Below are 12,081 nucleotides of genomic sequence, written 5' to 3' on the forward strand. Positions count from 1 at the left end.
AATCTGAGAGCAACCCCAAACAGAGTAACGGGACTGACTCCTTTTGAACTGATGACTGGAAGAGCAATGGTTCTGCCTCCTGATGCTCCGCCGCCTGCGGGAACAGGAGGAGACTCTACTTTGTTCCAAGAGAAAGCAATCAAAGACAATAATAAGAAAGTGCGAGAAGCTCAACAGCAATGGGATGAAAAACATACCACTACTGACATTCCACACATTCCTGAGTTAGGCAGTTTTGTTATGGTCAAACGTATTCCCAGGAAAGGTTTAGAACCTAGGTGGGAGGGGCCATATGAGGTACTCTTAACAACAGATACAAGTGTCTGCCTAAAAGAGAAGGGTGTAGGAACAGATAGATGGTATCATTGGTCACAAGCACTGTTCACTCATTAACTTTGGGAAAAAGGAGTGATGATTCATTATTTTTCTGCTTCCATTTCAGGAATCAATTCCATTGACATTGATTAGAGATGGTCGCAAGTTATTCTCGATACACAACGACAATGGTATGCTTGTTTTTAATTTTACTTGGCATTTACCAAGGAAGCCAAGCTTTATGGACTCCTCGAGTTCAAGAAATTACTTTCTATGGGATGCTACCTCCAGGACCTACTGACGGCCGTAGTTCCAGAGGAGGGACTGAAGATTCACAATCTCATCATTTAATGTTGTTTTTATTAATAATTATAATCGTTCGTATTATGCATGTGTTTTATACTTTTCATATACATTTTTTATACTTTTCATATATATTCATAATCATTTATAATCTACATTTACTGTATGTGGAAGACTTTGAGAGTTTGGGGGACTTTGGGGGGGAAGTTGAATCTATTATGTTTCTTTCCATCGAGCAGAATATACATTTCAACGATTAATGGAAAGCAGATGTTTCTCTTTGTTTAAGCAGAGAGAGGGAAAAATACAGAGAAGCAAGAAGGAAGATCTTTGCTGGTCCATTGGTATAAATTGGTCAAATAAATAACATTGGCAGAATGACTGGTGTCTTTTCATTAAATTAAATAACAAGGGGAAACGAAGATTTTAAATCTACAGTCTTTCTTCAGAACCTCCGTCTGACGGAACCTAGCGTCGTTAGATCCCGCGTGCGGCGCGACAGCTCCGACGCGCTTTTCACCGTTCAAAATCTCAGTTACCCGCGCAGTGATAACCAGAAAAGCAATGACTGCGCACCTTACTTTTGCTTAACGTAGCGTGGACCTGCCGGACGGTGGAATCGCCGACGATCGCGGCGTTACGTTCCGTTCTCTATGTATCGTTACGTCCTGTTTCTCTATGTTTCGTTGGTCTTACGGCAGGTCTAGTCGATATTATTAGACAAGTAACTGCAATGCCCTCTCCGTCAAAACACCACAGAGTTCTTGATTCGGTACAAACTATCGTCCTGTACGATAGATTCCTCCTCTCCTACAGGTTGACAAGCAACTTTGGTCAGTCTGACACCTGTTTGGTACTCGTTAGCTGTGAATGGGATTCTTCTTCCGTTGCAGCTACCGCATGAACTGGAACTGCCACGGAGCCCTCTCCCCGACTTTCACGGCAGTGTGAGTTGTCAGCAAAACCTGAAATGGCCCCTGCCACCTCTCACCACCGCTGCTTTGACCTGTTTTGAGATATCAGAGAACACCTTATCGAGTTCAACACAATATTTCAACATGTCATGTTCACAAAGAGTGTGGTTCCCAGCCCATGTGAGGTGGACGACCAAACAGAATCTCAAATGGAGTGAGCTGTGCGCGTCCCCTCTTTCTCATTCAATGGGCAAGGCCTTTGGCCAAGGAAGCCCCTTTTTCGTCACAAATTTTTACCAGTTTATTCTTAATGGTTCCATCGTGGGACAATTTCCTGTAGGAATAGTTTTGCCATCCCTTTTGCATCTGCCCTTGTTGTTGGCATCGGCTTCTAGCCAATTTGAAAACATGTCCACCGCAACTATGCGGTATTTCTTTTCATCACTTTGTGTCAATTCAATATGTTGCGGGTCCCAGCTAGGTCTCCGCTGGCAGATGTATAGATAATCCTATCCCGCAAATATACATAATATTCAAGAGAAATCAGTGACGCAGGAACACAGTTGCTCATTCTCCATCGGATTATCTTTATTTTCAACTTCAATTTAACTTTGTATCTGCAATCATGAGTTACTTTCTGTTATTTTGTCTGCTTTGCAATATTCAATATTTAAATATTTCTTTTCACATAAATGTAGAAATTTTTACAATCATTAGCTTATCAAAATTTGTATTCAACCAAAAATAAACATTTTCCATTGAAATCACATTTGTTCTTTCATCAATCATATATGCACTTTTCTCTTTAACATCTGTCATCCCTGTCCTCTTATCAAAAGAGCATTTTACTCTTTTTACAACAGAATAACTCTCAATTGCAGAATAAGAACTCACACTTCCACAATAAACATTTCTGTCCCATAACTTTGGCACTCAGCTCTATGAACTAACTCTGTATTATAGTAATACTAACACACATGCGCCCTTAACCCTCTGATGGTCTTCGGGGTCTACTGGACTGTACCCCAAATGACACTTTCTCAACACTTTCTAGATCTACAAAACAAAACTTAAAATGGAACGTTATCTGTTTTAATGTAGGCGACTAGGCGTGACAAAAATAGTCACACTCGTGGTCTTCGAGTATAATAAAATAACATTTATTTTTGCAACAGAACAATAGTTTGTTTTTTGTTTTTTTACTAATATTATTTTACTGTTTATTAATCTTTTTACTCAACATTTGTGCAGTTTTTGGAGGATTCATGACATCTTTTACATATCTATAAATAAATAAATAAATAAAGATTTATTTATCATTGGACTCAAAAGAGACAAAATTCATCATCAAAATCAGAAATAACGCACAACACAGATGACAGAAATCAAGTGGCACACTTCCAAAAATGCAAAAAAAAAAAAAACCTTCCAAAATCCTAAATTATCATGCTCACACACCAGGAAAGCAATGACTTAGTCTACACAAATGCCCCGAAGCCAGAAGAAAGAAATAAAAACAATCTGCGGGCATCGGCCGCCATTTTCTCAACTGCGTAATGTCAATTTTAACTGTTTACACATTTGACATGTTTTTCTCTTACAAAGCACACTTCACTGGGGGTTCATATAAGCTTATACACATCTGGAGTCACATCAAAGGTGTGTAACTGACCTGGAAATATATATCAGTGACGCAGGAACACAGTTGTTCATTCTCCACTGACTCGATTTATGAGCCTATCTTGCTCTGCGCATCGCTAAATGTCCCCGTGTGACGCTATTCGCGATTACTGCCACCCTGTGTCCATTTTAGGAAATAAATGTCATTGTGCTTTTTCCATACCCTCTCATGAATGTTTAATTATATAAACTAAATAAAATAAAATAATGCTACAATTAAATAAAACAAAAAGTAATAATCTCAACAAAACTTATTTTGTGAGTGTCACAAATATAATCAAGCATTACATGTCAGAATGGTCTTTGAGGAATGGGATGCCCCGCCTGTGTCATTGTCTGAACCATGCCGACATTGATAGTTCCGCGAATCATACATCTGCTGCACAAATCTGCTGCCACTGTGGAAAAATCTTTTGTAAACCAGTTATTTTGCATACATTTCAGCATCCGCCCTTTTGACACACCGTCCAACACGTGCATCAACTTAGCAAAAGCTGGAAAGAAATTTATTTTTGTTAGTAACGACATCTATTAACTCATCTGCTTGTCTGGCCGGTTTTCCTTTACAGATGAGACCTGTGAAATTTCTTGTTAAACAGTAACAAGACAATATTTATACGTGGGATGTACATATCTCAGCTCTGGAAGGGGCTAGAGCCACCATTTTTGCACTCAGGTCTAAGTATCATGGCCCTCTCAGAATCCAGAGTTTCGAGAAGATCAGAGAAACTCAACCTGCCGTTTTTTTCGGGGTGAGAAATTAAGTTTCTCTGATCTTCTCGAAACTCTGGATTCTGATAGAGGGCCATGAGACTTAGACCTGAGTGCAAAAATGGAGGCTCTAGACCCTTCCTGAGCTGAGATATTGAGATATATAACATATATTTTTAGATTACTTAACTTTAATATGAATATTATATATATATATATATATATATATATATATATATATATATATATATATATATATATATATACACTCACCGGCCACTTTATTAGGTACACCTGTCCAACTGCTCGTTAACACTTAATTTCTAAGCAGCCAATCACATGGCGGCAACTCAGTGCATTTAGGCATGTAGACATGGTCAAGACAATCTCCTGCAGTTCAAACCGAGCATCAGTATGGGGAAGAAAGGTGATTTGAGTGACTTTGAACGTGGCATGATTGTTGGTGCCAGAAGGGCTGGTCTGAGTATTTCAGAAACTGCTAATCTACTGGGATTTTCACGCACAACCATCTCTAGGGTTTACAGAGAATGGTCAGAAAAAGAAAAAGCATCCAGTGAGCGGCAGTTTTGTGGGCGGAAATGCCTTGTTGATGCCAGAGGTCAGAGGAGAATGGCCAGACTGGTTCGAGCTGATAGAAGGGCAACAGTGACTCAAATAACCACCCGTTACAACCAAGGTGGGCAGAAGAGCATCTCTGAACGCACAGTACGTCGAACTTTGAGGCAGATGGGCTACAGCAGCAGAAGACCACACCGGGTGCCACTCCTTTCAGCTAAGAACAGGAAACTGAGGCTACGATTTGCACAAGCTCATCGAAATTGGACAATAGAAGATTGGAAAAACGTTGCCTGGTCTGATGAGTCTCGATTTCTGCTGCGACATTCGGATGGTAGGGTCAGAATTTGGCGTCTACAACATGAAAGCATGGATCCATCCTGCCTTGTATCAACGGTTCAGGCTGGTGGTGGTGGTGTCATGGTGTGGGGAATATTTTCTTGGTCCTTGGTACCAATTGAGCATTGTTGCAACGCCACAGCCTACCTGAGTATTGTTGCTGACCATGTCCATCCCTTTATGACCACAATGTACCCAACTTCTGATGGCTACTTTCAGCAGGATAATGCGCCATGCCATAAAGCTGGAATCATCTCAGACTGGTTTCTTGAACATGACAATGAGTTCGCTGTACTCAAATGACCTCCACAGTCACCAGATCTCAATCCAATAGAGCATCTTTGGGATGTGGTGGAACGGGAGATTCGCATCATGGATGTGCAGCCGACAAATCTGCGGCAACTGTGTGATGCCATCATGTCAATATGGACCAAACTCCCTGAGGAATGCTTCCAGCACCTTGTTGAATCTATGCCACGAAGAATTGAGGCAGTTCTGAAGGCAAAAGGGGGTCTAATCCGTTACTAGCATGGGGTACCTAATAAAGTGGCCGGTGAGTGTATATATATATATATATATATATAAAATATTCATATTTAATTTGCGCTTTCCATTTAAATCAAATCCATATGTTGTTTTGGCCGGAAGTTATTTTACTTTATAAAGTTTGAAATATGGATGTTTTTCTTACATCTCCATCTTCCTCATTACTCCACATAAATTCAACATCTGAGATATTTTCATCAGCTATATGTTCAAGCACTTCAGAACTGTATATTCTGCATATGAAAAAGTTTCAAAAATGTATCGGTACTGTGATTATATATATATTATATATATATATTATATATATATATATATATATATATATATATATATATAAAAGAAATTTCAATCAGCATCACTGAAAATGTGACTTCAGTAACAGGCTTTCCAACCTACTGTCCAAAAAAAAAAAAAAATCCTGATTTAAAACGTGCAACTCTACAGTTGATTTTTAACTTTAATTAATAAGTTCAATCTTTCTATTTTACATACAAACTATGAAATACTGGCAAAAATATAAACAAAATGTAAATACACCTTAGAAAATGTTGCTTGCTTCTGTGGAGTGAAGTGCTGCCATGCTTCTCTTCAATGTAGAGTTTATATATATATAAATGCCCCAGAATGTCCATTGTAATGGACACAGGGTCTGAAGGGGTTAAGGCTTCACTTAAGGCTAACACTTGAGCCTGTGTTGCTTCTAAAGGATGTTGCTAAGCTAAACACATGCTATTCTATATGGCATTATAATACCAAGCAAAAAAATATTTACACAGTCTACTATCTTTCATACAGGACCTCAGTAGGACCTATGAATTTTACCCTATATATGCACACAATTTTCAACTGTCTTTCTTTTATTATCTTTGTATCATTTTTCATTTGGAATGAATTTAGTCCTAGACATATTCTTGACTTCTTAACATTTTGTCAACACACAAATGCTCAACTATTTTCATTTTCATTATACTACTTTGGATAGACTGCACGTTCTCTGAATGTCACAAACACATATGGAAATGCACATACTTGTAAACAAATTATGTGTATCTCCAAGTATAATTAATGATCTAATTGTATGGCAAGCCATTTTAGCTTTTATTCATCTCCAGGATATGAATTCTTGATATCAACAATTACTTTTTTTAATATCAATAATTTAATTGTTGATATCAACAATTATATTTTCACTAGTGAAATGTCTCCATAGGCTGCCATTCAAAACCAATTGTTGATATCAAGAATTGATTTCTTACTAGTTGAAATTCCAATCAGAAATACAATTCTTACTAGTAAAAACCTTTATTTTTGATATCAAGAATTAAATTGTTACTAGTTGAAATGTTATTCTTGATATCAACAATTGAATTGCTACTAGTAACAATGTTCATTTTTGATATCAATAATTTAATTTTTACTAGTGGCAATTTTAATTTCTGATATCATTAATGTAATTGTTACTGGTAAGAAAGCCATTTTAGATATCTGAAATAATATTGATATCAGAAATACATTTTCAGATATCAAAAATGGTAATTTTTACTAGTAACAATTGAATTGTTCATATCAAGAATAGACATTTCAACTAGCGACAATTTAATTATTGATATCATAAATAAAGGTTGTTACTAGAAAGAATTGTATTTCTGATCTGTGAAATGGGAATTTCAACTAGTAAGAAATCAATTCTTGATATCAACAATTGGTTTTGAATGGCAGCCTATGGGGACATTTCACTAGTGAAAATACAATTGTTGATATCAAGAATTACATTTTTGATATCAAAAATGTAATTCTTGATATCAACAATTGAATTCTTGATATCAAAAATTGATATCAAGAATTTAATTGTTGATATCAAAAAATGTAATTGTTGATATCAAGAATGTAATTGTTGATATCAAGAATTCATATCCTGGAAATGAATAAAAGCTAAAACGGCTTTCCAGCCTATGGTGACATTTCACTAGTGAAAATACAATTACAGATATCAGCAATTCAATTCTTGATATCAAAAATTCTATTCTTGATATCAACAATGCCATTTTTGATACTAATTGTCAGTGCTGGCAATGTATTGTTTTCTCTCACTCGTTGCCATACAAGAATGAACAGCTTCCACATCCTCTCTATAGTGCAATAAAAGAAAAACTCTAATTCCACACATCATCTTTTACGACTTTATTATCCAAGCTATTGATTCAATTCATGTGAAATGGGGTGCCAAAGGCTTACATCTTCAGCATATGCTCATAGCGTGCCTTCTGAACGATATGTGCTCCAAATTACGACTGATAATGGATGGCTTGACATTTTGTTTTTCTAATGAAATCCTCCAAGCCTAATTTTGCTCTTTCACTGATGAAAACATGAGTCATTATAGAGTGATTTGCAGAGTATAATCATTTGGGATCTATTTCTGCATAATGGGATGTTTGTTTGTCAGTGATCGATGCACATGTGTCTGATTCGCGGTGTGTTGTGGAATGGGCTGCCAGATGAATTGTGGGACTGTAAAAATCACAAGTGGTTTTGCCATCAAACAAACGCTCATGTAATTGGACACGTGCACTGCAGAACACAACTAAAGCATATCCTGAAAATGTAAGACTTCGGCTGTATGTTCTGCTGAACTCCAGTTATTCTGGGATGTTCCAAAGTGCAATTAGTCTTGTACATTAGGAGATTTCATGTTTGTTTTTTCTGACAGGCAGCTTTTGTAGCATTTATCAGGGTATGGAATTAAAATCTTATCTATGTATTTTATCAAATTCACACTGCCACTGAGAGTTATGGGAAATGTAGTATTGGCCCACAGACCTGACGACAGACTAGGATTTTTGTTTTTGTTTTTACAAATTTGACCACCATTCGTCATTATCGCTACACAAAATATGTTCACTATACATATTCAAATATGAATACAAATTATTTTCTTTCCATATTTTTGTCTTTTTCAGGACAAAATATATCTAAATATCCAAAAAACAAGAAACATTTACTTAAGACAGTGTCTTACCAATTGGCAAGTATATTTTTGTTTTACCCTCATAAACCAGCTGAGCAAGTCATTTTTAAACAATTTGACCAACAAATTTTTCATTGACAGTGAACATAACACATACACAATATATAATATCCAAAAATAACATTCAAATGCCAAGACTTTTTTTCGGACATTGGCAAGCTGCCAATGAAAACCTGCTTATTGCATTTTTTTAACCAAAAACTTACAGTGCCCAAAATATGCCCTGTAAGAATAAATATAGATAAAATTCGTTTTGTATAACTCTGAAAAAAAAAAATCTAAATATCCCCAAAACAACACACATTTACTTAAAGGCAGTTCACCCAAAAATGAAAATGATGTCATTAATGACTCACCCACATTTCGTTCCAAGCCCGTCAGACCTCCGTTCATCTTCGGAACGCAGTTTAAGACATTTTAGATTTAGTCCGAGAGTTTTCGGTCCCTCCATTGAAAATGAATGTACGGTATACTGTCCTTGTCCAGAAAGGAAATCAAGACATCATCAAAGTAGTCCATGTGACATCAGAGGGTTAGTTAAAATGTTTTGAAGCATCGAAAATACATTTTGGTCCAAAAATAACAAAAACTATGACTTTATTACTATATAGTCGATCCGCATTCAGTGACACTGCTGACGTGGTGTGCCCGAGCTTCGTTTACGGTCTGAAGGTGACCATCGCTGTACAAAACAATATTCGCAAACATGTCTAAACTTGCATTTTTTTGCCCAGCCATATTTATTTGATACACGGACACACCAGATACACGTCAGCAGCGTCTTACGTCAGCAGCGTCACTGAACGCTTTGATTGACAACAGAATACAATGAGAATACAATGCTGAATAAAGTCGTAGTTTTTGGACCAAAATGTATTTTCGATGCTTCAAAACCAACTAACCCACTGATGAACAGAGGTCTTACGGACTTGGAACGACATGTCATTAAAGGAGAACTCCGGCGAACAATGAACCTTTGGTCTAATAAAACATCGGTACCTAGTAGGGGTGTAACGGTACATGTATTCGTATTGAACCGTTTCGGTTCGAAGCTTCCGGTTCGGTACGCATACAAACCGAACGGTTGTTTGGACTATTTTTCCTGCCGGCAAAATTCGTGCTGACGCGGCCAACACAACGTTGCGCAACATCAAATGGCAAGCGTAATGAAAGCAGAACGAAACTGCGCTACTCGTTATGTGCTTCACGGATCGTTTATCAGTTCGGACCAGCAATATCTGTGCAGCGCGAGCCGATCTCCATCAAGCAACACTGTTACCACACCGCGCTAAGAGATCCGGTAAATAAAACATTTGAATTCACCACTGAGGTAATAACATCGCTGCGAGATCTAGTGAGATGCATTCACATTTCTCCGTTATTAACCGTAGATCTCTTAGATCAAACAGCGCTGTCATGGAAACCAGGAGAAACATTGTGCCGTGAATGAACTAGTAATACTTTACGTCCACAGACCAGCAACATTCACCATGGATTTAATATAGTAACACTAACTGGAACCAGTCTGGCTGGAATGGTGAAATGCTTTCAAGTACTTCACACATCTTCCAGCACTTCAAAATTCAAACATTATCTAAATAAATATATATATATAAATGTTATTTTTAATGTGATGACCAAAACATTATTTGTTCATCCTTCAAAGATGACCCCCATTTATAAACCTGAAAGTTTCAAGATCTAGGAAAACTCACACTTATTTAAAAAATATTTTTTCTTTAAACAAATAGAAAATTTCTCTGGCATTTCTTTCTTTTTGCTGTATCGAAAACGTACCGAACCGTGACTTGAAAACCGAGGTACGTACCGAACCGTGATTTTTGTGTACCGTTACACCCCTAGTACCTAGTCGACTGTTCTTTGATATTTGTTTTCATGATAATCGAATGTAAAGAGTTTTATCTCTAAAAACTGTTTAACGTATAATGCTAGTAATGGGGGCATTGACTAAGTAAAAAGCAATCGCTAGTTTATACCACTAACAAGGCTCAAAATAGCCCCACACTAACGCAGTAACATAATGAGGCTCCATACATGCAGATGAAGCATTGAGAACTTTGTAAGTGTACAGACCGTTTAATAAGAAGATACTTTAATAAGAAGATAACCCAGTATCTTCTTATTAAACGGTCTGTACACTTACAAAGTTCTCAATGCTTCGTTTTGCATGTATGGACCCTCATTATGTTACTGTGTTAGTGTGGGGCTATTTTGAGCCTTGTTAGTGGTATAAACTAGCGATTTCTTTTTACTTAGTCAATGCCCCCATTACTAGCATTATACGCTAAACAGTTTTTAGAGATAAAACTCTTTACATTCGATTATCATGAAAACAAATCTCAGAGAACGGTCGACTAGGCACCGATGTTTTATTAGACCAAAGGTTCATTGTTCGCCGGAGTTCTCCTTTAATGGCACCATTTTCATTTTTGGGTGAACTAACCCTTTAAGACTTGATATTTTAATGTCATTATATTTTGTATTACCTCATTTGCAAGCTGTTTCTTGTTTTAGCCTAATAAACCTGCCAAATGAGTAGCATTTTTACACAGTTTCACCATTTTTCTTCAGCAGTCTTGTTTATATTTTCTGACCCCAATGGCAGTTATTTTTCAAGTTTTAAATATAACTCAAAATGTTTATGAGGCTTATGCTTAAAACAAGATTCATGCGTGTTTCTGACAGGAAGTTGGCAGATATTGCGGCGTGAATTAGCCATAAGAACCTTGACATGGATTCACCACTGACAGCCATTGTCATCTCACTTCCTCTTCTTTCTGTACTTTCTCAGGTTCTCACTCACACATCCTTTCTCTCGCACCTTCTCGCTCGTCCTCGCGCTCGCTTCTTCAGCTCACACGTTTCTTTCCGTGTTCTCTCTCTCTGGAAGTCTCAAAGTCATTATATCTCTTCGCCCCGTGTGAAGGGCAAGCCGTCACGTGACTCGTCATCAGTCACTCCTCATTCCCTCGCCCAGCCAGGTAATTTAGAGGGAAGGTTTTTCCGACGGGACTATCCATGCAAGGAAAGGTACATTTCTCTGTGTGTTTGTGTTCCTGCAGCTGGTATGGGAGGAACTGTCTGAGGAGAGTGTGATTGCATGAGGGAGCTGCCAGTCCTTCAGCTGATTTGACAGACACCGTTTTTTTGTGTCTTGACATCTGGTGGCAATCGAGGTGGACTTTTTCCTCAACCTCCTTGTTCCACAGGAATAACTTTAGTACATTGTGGCTTGGAACCTTAGTCGATGAAGTTATATGACTTTAAAATCTATCATTTTATTGTACGTGTGGTCTTTGATGTGACCAGAGATCTAAATATCTAACTCAAAGTAATAAATAAAACAAATATAATGTTCCAGTGTGCACCCTGTCTTTGTATGGTTTACATCTGTTAACAAATTTCTTATTGGCTACCCCATATTAATTTTCATACTAAATTTGTTTTAATAGCATTATCTGAAAGCTCACTTCATGTTTCCGGTTAAGAAATCATATAAAAAGCAATGGTCCTAGTACTGAGCCTTGTGGCACTCCATACTGAACTTGTGATAAAAAGGCATATATACGATAAAAAGAATATAGAGTTATTATATGGTGTTTTCATGACTTTCAAAAAGAGAAAATAATGATACCGGAAAAATTATAA

Source organism: Pimephales promelas, chromosome 2, assembly GCF_988280905.1.
Source record: "Pimephales promelas chromosome 2, fPimPro1.hap1.1, whole genome shotgun sequence".
Taxonomy (NCBI): domain Eukaryota; kingdom Metazoa; phylum Chordata; class Actinopteri; order Cypriniformes; family Leuciscidae; genus Pimephales; species Pimephales promelas.